Below are 10,845 nucleotides of genomic sequence, written 5' to 3'. Positions count from 1 at the left end.
TACTTTCCAACCCAATTGAAAGCGCGCCATATGGAGTTCTGTAGCTTCAGAAAATCCACTTTGAGTGTAGGGAGGTCAGAATCCAACAGCATCTGCAGTCCTTTGTTAGCCTCTGAATCTGATTTCTACTCAGGTCCCTCAATTTCAGCCAGAAAATACCTGAAATTATAGAAAAATACACAAACTCATAGTAAAGTCCAAGAATGTAATTTTTAATTAAAAACTAATAAAATTATAATAAAAAATAACTAAAACATACTGAAAACATACTAAAAACAATGCCAAAAAGCGTATAAATTATCCGCTCATCATCCTACTATTATTATTATTGAAGCCTTAATAAGGCTTCTATTGATCCTTCCATGAGAGATTAGGATGATTCCTCCATGAAGGATTGTAAGTGTTTCCATAGGAATCTCCCATGTAATTCACTTCTTCCATTTCAGGATTCTCAGTGTCATAGGCTTCTCCTTCAGAGGAGGATTCCTTAGTATTGCTGGATGCAGCTTGCATGCCAGTCAGACTCTAAGAGATCATATTGACTTGCTGAGTCAATATTTTATTCTGAGCCAATATGGCATTTAGAGTATCAATCTCCAGAACTTCTTTCTTCTGAGTTGTCCCATTATTCACAGGATTTCTTTCAGAAGTGTACATGAATTGGTTATTTGCAACTATTTCAATGAGTTCCTGGGCTTCTTCAGGCGTCTTCTTCAGATGAAGAGATCCACCAACAGAGTTGTCCAATGACATCTTGGATAGTTCAGACAAACCATCATAGAATATGCATATGATGCTCCATTCTGAAAGCATGCCAGAAGGACACCTTCTGATCATTTGCTTGTATCTTTCCCAAGCTTCATAGAGGGATTCACCTTCCTTTTGTCTGAAGGTCTGGACTTCCACTCTAAGCTTGCTCAATTTTTGAGGTGAAAAGAATTTTGCCAAGAAGGTATTGACCAGCTTTTCCCAAGAGTTCAAGCTTTCTTTAGGTTGTGAGTCCAACCATGTCCTAGCTCTGTCTCTAACAGCAAAAGGGAAGAGCATAAGTCTGTAGACCTCAGGGTCAACCCCATGGGTCTTAACAGTGTCACAGATTTGCAAGAATTCAGCTAAAAATTGATGAGGATCTTCCAATGAAAGTCTATGATACTTGCGATTCTGCTGCATTAGAGAAACTAATTGAGGCTTAAGCTCAAAGTTGTTTGCTCCAATTGCAGGAATTGAGATGCTCCTTCCACAGAAGTTAGAAGAGGGTGCAATAAAGTCACCAAGCATCTTCCTTGCATCTCCACCATTGTTATTAGGTTCGGCCATCTCTTCTTCTTTTTCGAAAAAATATGTCAGGTCCTCTCCAGAGTGTTGTGCTTTAGCTTCTCTTAGCTTCCTCTTTAGAGTCCTTTCATGTTCCAGATCAGCTTCAACAAGAATGTTCTTATCCTTGTTCCTGCTCATATGAAAAAGAAGAGAACAGAGAAATAAGAAGAATCCTCTAAGTCATAGTATAGAGATTCCTTTATGTGAGTAGAAGAAGAGAAGAGTAGAAGAGTGAGAAGAGAAAAATTCGAACACAGAGAGGGAGAGAGGGTAAGAAGAGAAGTGTTAGTGATTAAATAAATAAATAGAAAGAGATGAGAGAGAGAGAGAGAGAATTCGAATTTAAATTAAAATAAAAGGAAAATATTTTTGTTTTTATTTTAATTATTGGTTAGTATTCGAAAATTAAAAAGAGAAATAAAATAAAATTTGAAAACTAATTAAATTAATTGATTAAAAAGATTTTTGAAAAAGTGGTTAGTGATTTTCGAAAATTAGAGAGAGAGAGAAAAGTAGTTAGGTAGTTTTGAAAAAGATATGATTGAAATAGAAAACTTTTAAAATCAAACAAAAAGTCAAGTAGTTAATTGAACAAGATTTGAAAATCAATTTTGAAAAGATAAGAAGTTAGAAAAGATTTTGAAATTGATTTTGAAAAAGATATGATTTGAAATTTATTTTTAAAAAGATTTGAAAAGGAAATTAAAAAGATTTGATTTTGAAAATTAAAGTTGATTACTTGACTAACAAGAAACTTGAAGATATGATTTTAGAATTTAAAGAATGAACCTTTCTTAATAGGCAAGTAACAACTTGAAATTTTTTTTGACTCAAAATATTAAATGTTAGCAATTAATTTCGAAAAGATGAAACAAAAATAAGAAAAAGATTTTGAAAATCAAATTAAAATTTTCGAAAATATTGAGCGAAAAAAATGAAAAAGATTTGATTTTTGAAAAAGTTTTGGAAAGATAAGATTTTTAAATTGAAAATTTGACTTGACTCATAAGAAACAACTAAATTTTAAAAATTTTTGACTAAGTCAATCCAAAATTTTCGAAATTTATGAGAATAATAAGGGAAAGATATTTTTTTTATTTTTGAATTTTTATGAGGAGAGAGAAAAACATAAAAATGATGCAAAACATAAAAATTTAAGATCAAAACAAAAAATACATGCAAGACACTTTGAATGTCAAGATGAACACCAAGAACACTTTGAAGATCAAGATGAACACCAAGACTTATTTTTGAAAAAATTTTTAAGAAAAGAAAAACATGCAAGACACCAAACTTAAAAATTTTTAAACTTTAGACACTAATAATCCAAAAATGCATGTGAAAAACAAGAAAAGACACAAAACAAAAAAATCACAAGATTAAACAAAGACAATCATCAAGAACAACTTGAAGATCATGAAGAACACCATGCATGAGTTTTCGAAAATTTTAAGAAAAATTAAAAAGATGCAATTGACACCAAACTTAAAAATTGACACTAAACTCAAACAAGGAACACAAAATTCTTTTTGGTTTTATGATTTTATTAAAATTTTTGGTTTTTTTGAAAATTATTTTGGGAAAAACGAAAAAGAAATTTTTTTTTCATTTTTTGAAAATAAGAAATAAAAAGCTTAAAAATAAAATAAAATTACCTAATCTGAGCAACAAGATGAACCGTCAGTTGTCCAAACTCGAACAATCCCCGACAACGGCACCAAAAACTTGGTGCACGAAATTGTGATTCAAAAACTTGATATGGTGAATTAGTGATCTCAACACTTCTTCACAACTCTGATGCACTTAACCAGCAAGTGCACTGGGTTGTCCAAGTAATACCTTACGGGAGTAAGGTCGATCCCACGGAGATTGTCGGCTTGAAGCAAGCTATGATCATCTTGTAAATCTCAGTCAGGAGGATTAAATTGGTTATGAAGTTTTGATAATTAAAATATAAATAAAACATAAAATAAGATAGATATACTCATGTAATTCATTGGTAGGAATTTCAGATAAGCATATGGAGATGCTTTGTTGCTTCTGAACCTCTGCTTTCCTACTCCCTTCTTCCAACCATGCGTTACCTCCTTCCATGGCAAGTTGTATGATCCTCTTGGATGAAAACAAATCCATCTGCGTTGTCACCGCAGGGCTAATCATCTGTCGGTTCCCGCTAGCGTCGGAATAGGACCATTGTCCTTTTGCGCACTGTCACTTGCACCCCACATTCGCAGGTTTAAAGCTCTTTACAGTCATCCCTTACCAGATCCTACTCGGAATACCACAGACAAGGTTTAGACTTTCCGGATCCCAGGAATGCTGCCTTTATTCTAGCCTATTCCACGAAGGTTAATCTCAGATTCAGATGCTCTGTTGTCAGGAGAGACGATGTGAATCGTTGATTAGAACCCAAGAGAATATACTCTGGCTGTCGTCCAATGACTATGTTGAACATCATGTAGACCGCTTTGTGGTTGTCAGGCACGCGATCTTGGCTAAGCGAGTAACGAAGATTGGGTGATTGTCACGGGTCACCCCTTCATTCTGACTTAACTGAATTAAGAACAAGAGTATATCTTGGAGAAGAAGTAGGCGTGAATTGAATAGAAAAACAGTAGTAATTGCATTAATTCATGAAGAACAGCAGAGCTCCACACCTTAATCTATGGGTGTAGAAACTCCACCGTTGAAAATACATAAGTGAAAATAGGGTAGACATGGCCGAGTGGCCAGCCTCCCATTGAGGTCTCAGAACGTAAAAGTTACATAATATGGCCCAAGATTCTAAAATAAATCACTAAAAGTAGTTTTTATGCTAAACTAGTAACTATGGTTTACAGAAAATGAGTAACTAAGTGCAGATAATGCAGAAATCCACTTCTGGGGCCCACTTGGTGTGTGCTTGGGCTGAGAATTGAAGCTTTTTCGTGCTTGGGCTGTTCCTGGAGTTAATACACCAGCTTTGGTGCCAGTTTGGGCTTTTAACTCCAATTCAGGTGCCAGTTTGGGCGTTTTACGCCAAGATGTTTTGGGCTGACTTTGAATGCCAGTTTGGGCCATCAAATCTCGGGAAAAGTATAGACTATTATATATTGCTGGAAAGCCCAGGATGTCTACTTTCCAACGCAATTGAGAGCGCACCAATTGGGTTTGTGTATCTCTAGAAAATCTATTTCGAGTACAAGGAAGTCAGAATCTAACAGCATCTGCAGTCCTTTTTCAGCCTCTAAATCAGATTTTTGCTCAGGTCCCTCCATTTCAGCCAGAAAATACCTGAAATCATAGAAAAACACACAAACTCATAGTAAAGTCCAGAAATGTGAATTTTTCATAATTATTAATAAAAACTATGTAAAAACTAACTAAAACATACTAAAAACTATGTAAAAATAATGCCAAAAAGGGTATAAATTATCCGCTCATCAGATGTCCATTCCACATTGTGTGAGGGTTGTTAATTAATTTGGTTTTCCTTGACTCTAAGTGACCCCATTAGTGTTGACTTAGGACTTAGGGATTGAGATTAATTATGCCTAGTTGACTTATCCTCGATGTAGGGTTAACTAATTGGGATTAATCCACACACAATTACCATGTTTGTGGTCCACAACTAGGATAGCAAGCCCTCATTACCCAATCCTTGCCAAGAGCTCTTTTTAGCATTTAATTGCCCTTTTATTGCTTTCTTTGATTGCTTTGACTTTTAATTTCTTGCATGCTAAGTTACCTTCTTGCACCTTAATTTCTTGCTATTTACATTACTTGCCCTCTCTTGCATTCCCAATTCCCCATGCTCTCTCTCATAGCCAATAATTGTGCACATTATTGCAACTCCTAGGGAAGACGACCCGGGAGCTAAATACTCTCGGTTTATATTTTGTTTTGTATTGTGATGACATTTGATTGATGATCAATTGTTGGGTTTGAACTATACTTAAAACGCCTATTCCATTTTGATAATCAAATTCCTAACCCATGCTTTTGGTCATTGTCACTTACCACATGACCAAGAAACTTCACCTCATTCTTCCAAAACTCGCATTTAGATAACTTGCGTACAATTTTCTCTCCTTCAAGATTTGTAGCATAGTTCGCAAGTGACCCGCATGTTTTGCTTTGGTTTTGGAATAGATGAGAATGTCATCAATGAAGATGACAACGAATTTATCTAAGAACGGACAGAAGATTCATTTCATGTAGTTCATAAACACTGCCGGGGCATTGGTTAACCCTAAAGATATTACCGCGTATTCGTAGTGACCGTATCACGTTCTAAAAGCAGTCTTCGGAATGTCCTCGTCTCTAACCCTTATCTGATGATACCCGGATCGCAAGTCAATCTTGAAAAATACTCCAGCTCCCTGAAGTTGATCCATTAAGTCGTCGATCCTTGGTAGTGGATACTTATTCTTCACGGTAACTTTGTTCAACTGCTGATAGTCAACACATAGGTGCATGCTCCATCCTTCTTCTTCCCTAGTAACACTGGCACTCCCCACGGAGAAACACTCAGTCGAATGAAGCATTTACCCATTAAATCTTCTAGCTGAGCCTTAAGCTCAGCCATCTCTAAAGGTGACATCCGATAAGGAGCACTCGAGATCGGACCTATCCCAGGCACTAACTCAATTGCAAACTCGACCTCTCGATTGAGAGGGAATTCATTAATGTCATCTGGAAAAACCTCAGGAAATTCACAAACAATTGGAATTTGCTTTAAGCTTTGTTCATCTCCCGAAACACCCGCCGTTAATAGCATAACACCTTGGCATTTACATCCAAAATAGTTCACTGTCATAGAGTTCAAATAGTATCTATTCACCACAACCGGCCCTTCCGACCCTTTTGGCATAAAGTATACTGATTTCTCAGAATAATTAAGCAAAATATGATTCCTAGATAATCAATCCAGTCCCAAAATGAGATCCAAACCGGTCATTGATAAACAAATCAAATCATACAATAGAATATGTTGACATAAGGAGGGACATATTTACTAGTTATATCATCGGCAATCACCTGAATCTCAAGACGTTCTTTGAACCAATCATAGACTTTAATGAGATAAGTAAACCAAAGGAACTCCCCCTCTAAGAACCGTATATGAGAATTTCATCTCATATGGCTTAAACAGAAAAACCCAATACTGGTTGTAACAGAAATGGATATGTTAAATAATAATAAAATTTTGAAAATTATCATTTTTTTGTTTTACCGAAACAAGGAACCATAAAGAAAAAGAAAAGGAGAATTGGATTATTCTTTGTTTACAAATATACAAAACTTTGATCCCTAATACGCCATAAATAGTTCAAACTATATATTTGGTGGAATGTAGGTAGTGGTTATGATTGATTCGATAAAAAAGCAGGAATAGTGTGTATTTTTCGTTGGGGATTTCTTGGAAAAAATTGTCGTATTTTTCTTCCATTTCTTATGAAAGATATTCAGTCCATCAGAATAGAAGTTAAGGAGGGTATTTTTACTTAAATTCTCGATGTAGGTGATACATACATAGTTGGTTCTCATCCTTCAGAGACTACGAGTATAATAGGAGCATCCGTCGACAAAAGGATCCCAAACAAGCAACGGCTTCTAACAATGCTTTCTCAATACTAATGTCTCCTATGATGCATGGGATTTGAAAGCTTCCTGGATCTTTCATCTTTTGGGGAAGCTTTTTCTGTATAATAGCACTGCATTCCTCTGTGAGCACTACAGTTTCCTTTTCTCCCCAGTTCCTTTTCTTGGTCATGAGCTCCTTCAGAAACTTAGCATAGAGTGGCATTTGCTCTAATGCTTCAGCAAAAGGGATGTTGATTTTGAGCCTTTTGAAGATCTCCAAGAACCTATAAAATTGGCCGTCCTTCCCATCTTTTCTTAGCCTCTGCGGGTATGGTGCTTTTGGTACATAGGGCTTCAAGACTTCCTTTGGTGGGGTAGGAGTATGTATCTCTTCTTCCTCTTTGATTTTTGAGTTCTTGTCAGCCTCTTCTTCTTGTAAAGTGTGGCTTGAAGATGCCTCCTTCACCACTTTCCCACGTCTTAATGTGATGACCTTGCATTCCCCCTTGGATTGGTCATGGTATCACTGGAAAATGCATTTGTAGACATGGGTATTTGCTTAGATAGATATCCAAATTGTACTTCCAATTTTTTTATTACTGCTCCTTTGTTGTTTAGAGTGGATCTAAATTCTTCATGGTATGCCTCCAACTTCTTGTCAGTTTGTGCTTGTGTCCCTGCTACATCTTTTGCCATCTTTGCAAGCATGGCCTCTAGTCTTGCAAATTTATCACTGTCATCGCATGGTTGTGAAGTTGAAGATGGTATATTGCGATTGGTTAGATTTTGAGGATGGTTTCTGTGTGATTGTTGATTGGTTTGGAAGGGGGCATTATGTGAGTTGTGGTAAGATCTATGATTGTTTGGTTGATGGTTGAGGTTGCTGTATTGGTTAGAATGGTATGGCTTGTGGTCTTGGGCTTGGTTTTATTGGTTTCTCCACCCAAAGTTTGGGTGGTTCTTCCAACCTAGATTGTAGGTTTTAGCATGGCAATCGTATGGTTGTCTGGGTGGATTGTTCACATAGTTGACCTGCTCCCAATCATATTCAGCTTCTGGACTAGTCCCTTCTTGCACTGGTGCTTAGGTGTTGATTGCTGAGAATTGATTTTTCTCCATTTGCTTGGTGAGAGCTGCCAGTTGGGTTGTGATCACTTTGTTTTTAGCAAGCAGAGCATCCATCTAGTTTAGCTCCATCACCCCCCTCCTTGGGTTCCTATCAGATGCATAAAAGTACTCATTATTGGCCACAGTTTCTATGATGTCTATGGCTTCTTCAATGGTCTTTTTGGTATTGAGGGAACCTCCTAAAGAGTGATCTAAGGCCTTCTTTGCTTCTTCGGACAATCCTTCATAGAAAATGTTCAACTGCACCCACTCATTAAACATATCCGGAGGGGAATCTCCTTGTCAGCTCTTTGTATCTCTCCTAAGCTTCATAGAGACTCTCTCCATCTTATTGTCTAAAGGTTTGTACCTCAATCCTCAACTTGATAATTCTTTCAGGGGATAAAATTTAGCCAGGAACTTGTTCACTATTTCTTTCCAAGTTGTCAAACTCTCATTTGGGAAGGATTCTTGGATGCTTTGTCCCTAAGAAAAAAGGGGAACAAAAGTAGTCTACAAGTGTCAGGGTGAACGCCATTAGCTTTCACTATGTCACAGATTCTCAGAAAAGTGGTCAGATGTTGATTTGGATCTTCCTGAGCATTTCCTCCAAATGAGCAGCTATTCTGAACAAGAGTGATTAGTTGTGGTTTGAGCTCAAAGTTGTTGGAGTGTATGGTGGGTCTCAAGATGCTGCTCCCACAATTCCCAAGATTGGGATTGATAAAAGAGCCTAGTACTCTTCTTTCTTGTGGGGGAGCATGATTACCAACAACCTCCTCTTGATGATTGTGTGCTTCACCCTCCATGTTTTGGTTTGGATTCTCTTCTTCCTCTTCTTCACCAACTACCCTTTTTCCTCTTGCCACTGCCTCTCTTTTCAATCTTAGAAATGTCCTCTCAGGTTCAGAATCATAAGAAGTTACAGCTCCTCTCCTCCCTGTCATACATAACGTAGACACAATCCAAAGCAAAAGTGAACACCCTCTTGTTAAAAAGGGTGGGTGAGTAAAGTTTGGTTGATGCAAAGCATCAAACAATTAGTGTGCTTCTGTTAAAATGGCAGTATATACAATGAATATTTGCAAATTCAAGTGCTGGAAGAAATAAAGAAACATAAGGAACTGAAACTAAAGTGGTTAACAAAGTAAAGAAAATGCTTAATCTAAGTACTCATAAACTTAATCATTGTCAATTCAGAATCAATCCCAGCAATGGTGCTATAAACTTGATCACGAAAAATTACTGTATGATTACAATAACTCCTTCGGCAAGTATACCGAATTATCGTCAAGTAAAAACTCACTGAGAGTGAGGTCGATCCCAGGAGGATTGAATGATTGAACAACTTTAGTTCCAGGGTAATTTAGTTAAAGTAATAAAAAATAAGTGTTGAGTGTAGAAATCTAAATGACAGAATTGTAAATGACTTGAAAACTAAAGAAAGCAATAAAGTGTTGAATGGTACGGAGCATAAAGATAAATTACTGGAATGTAAATGAAAGAAATGTAAATGACTGAATTGTAAAAGGGAATGTGTTGATTGACAAAAATTAAACAAAGATATAAAGAAGAGGGAAGATAAGAATGGGAAAGATTCATTGGGGTTAGGAGATGTTGCATTCTCCGGATCAATTTCAGATCATCTCTTCTTCAATCATGCAACTCATTGACCTCTTGGCAATCATGATTGATTGAATCCCAATTTCTTGGTAATTCAATCTCTCAAATCTTGGAAATCAGCCAATTCCTTGGTCTAATTGCTCATGAAGAGAGATAAACTTGGTCCTTGATTATACCACACATCCTCAGAGATCCAAGTAATGGGTAGATCTAGCGTCACATTTATCTAATCCCAAAATCCTAATCTACTCAATGTGAGAAGGGATTTCAAGCCTGACTTTATGTTTTCTCTTCCAAGGTTCCCATAAAAGCCAAGTTGCATTCAATCTCTTTTCCAAGATGATTGAATGCTATCATAAAGAACGAAATTCCTTCTAGCAAATCAAAGAGCGATGAAGAGTAGAAGAAATTCACTAGTCATTAATCCATCAAGTACAACAGAGCTCCCTCCCCCAATAAGAAGGAGTTTAGCTACTCATAGTTTGAAGAAAGTACAAGAGATGAAAGAAGATGAAAGTAAAAGTAAAGTGAAGTAAAAGTTCTAAGCCCCTTTCAGTGCTCTTCAAGGGGTATTTATACTACTCGTATTACTAGAAATGAGAAATTACAAAAAAAAAAGAAATTACAATTAGAACGAAAAGGAATAATATCTCATTTGTGAGTGGCGTGTGAGCGGCGTGCCATGCCCAGAGTATTGGTATGGCTTGGCGCTCCACGCCCAGGATCCCAAGTGGCACGCCCATGATGATGGTTGACTTGGCGTGCCACGCCCAAGTCTCAAGTGGCATGCCCATGATGCTGGTTAGCTTGGCGTACCATGCCCAGGTCTCAAGTGCCACGCCCATGATGAAGTCTTCAATCTTCTTCTCTGGGAAGCTGGCCTGGCGTGCCACGTCCAGGTCTGGCATGCAATGCCCTTGTTGGTGCAGCAATACTTCCTTTCTAGTCAAGTGAGCTAGCGTGCCATGCCCATTGATGAGAGTTTGGGTTCACAAGCTTGGCGTGCCATGCCCATAGTACCAAGTGACACGCCCAAAGTGATACTCATTTCCTTCTCCTCTGGACAAATGAACTGGCGTGCCACGCCCAGCTTGGAAGATAGAACTGGTGTGCTATGCCCAGCCTGGCGTGCCACGCCCTTGATGAAACTTGGAGAGCCCTTTTCTGGACAGTATGGCTGGCGTGCCACGCCCAGCAGTGGCGTGCCACGCCCATGATGAACCTTCAAAATTC

This window comes from Arachis ipaensis, chromosome B04 (genome assembly GCF_000816755.2).
Source record: "Arachis ipaensis cultivar K30076 chromosome B04, Araip1.1, whole genome shotgun sequence".
Classification (NCBI taxonomy): Eukaryota; Viridiplantae; Streptophyta; class Magnoliopsida; order Fabales; family Fabaceae; genus Arachis; species Arachis ipaensis.
The sequence above is the reverse complement of the archived record's forward strand: the minus strand, read 5'-3'. Positions refer to the sequence as shown.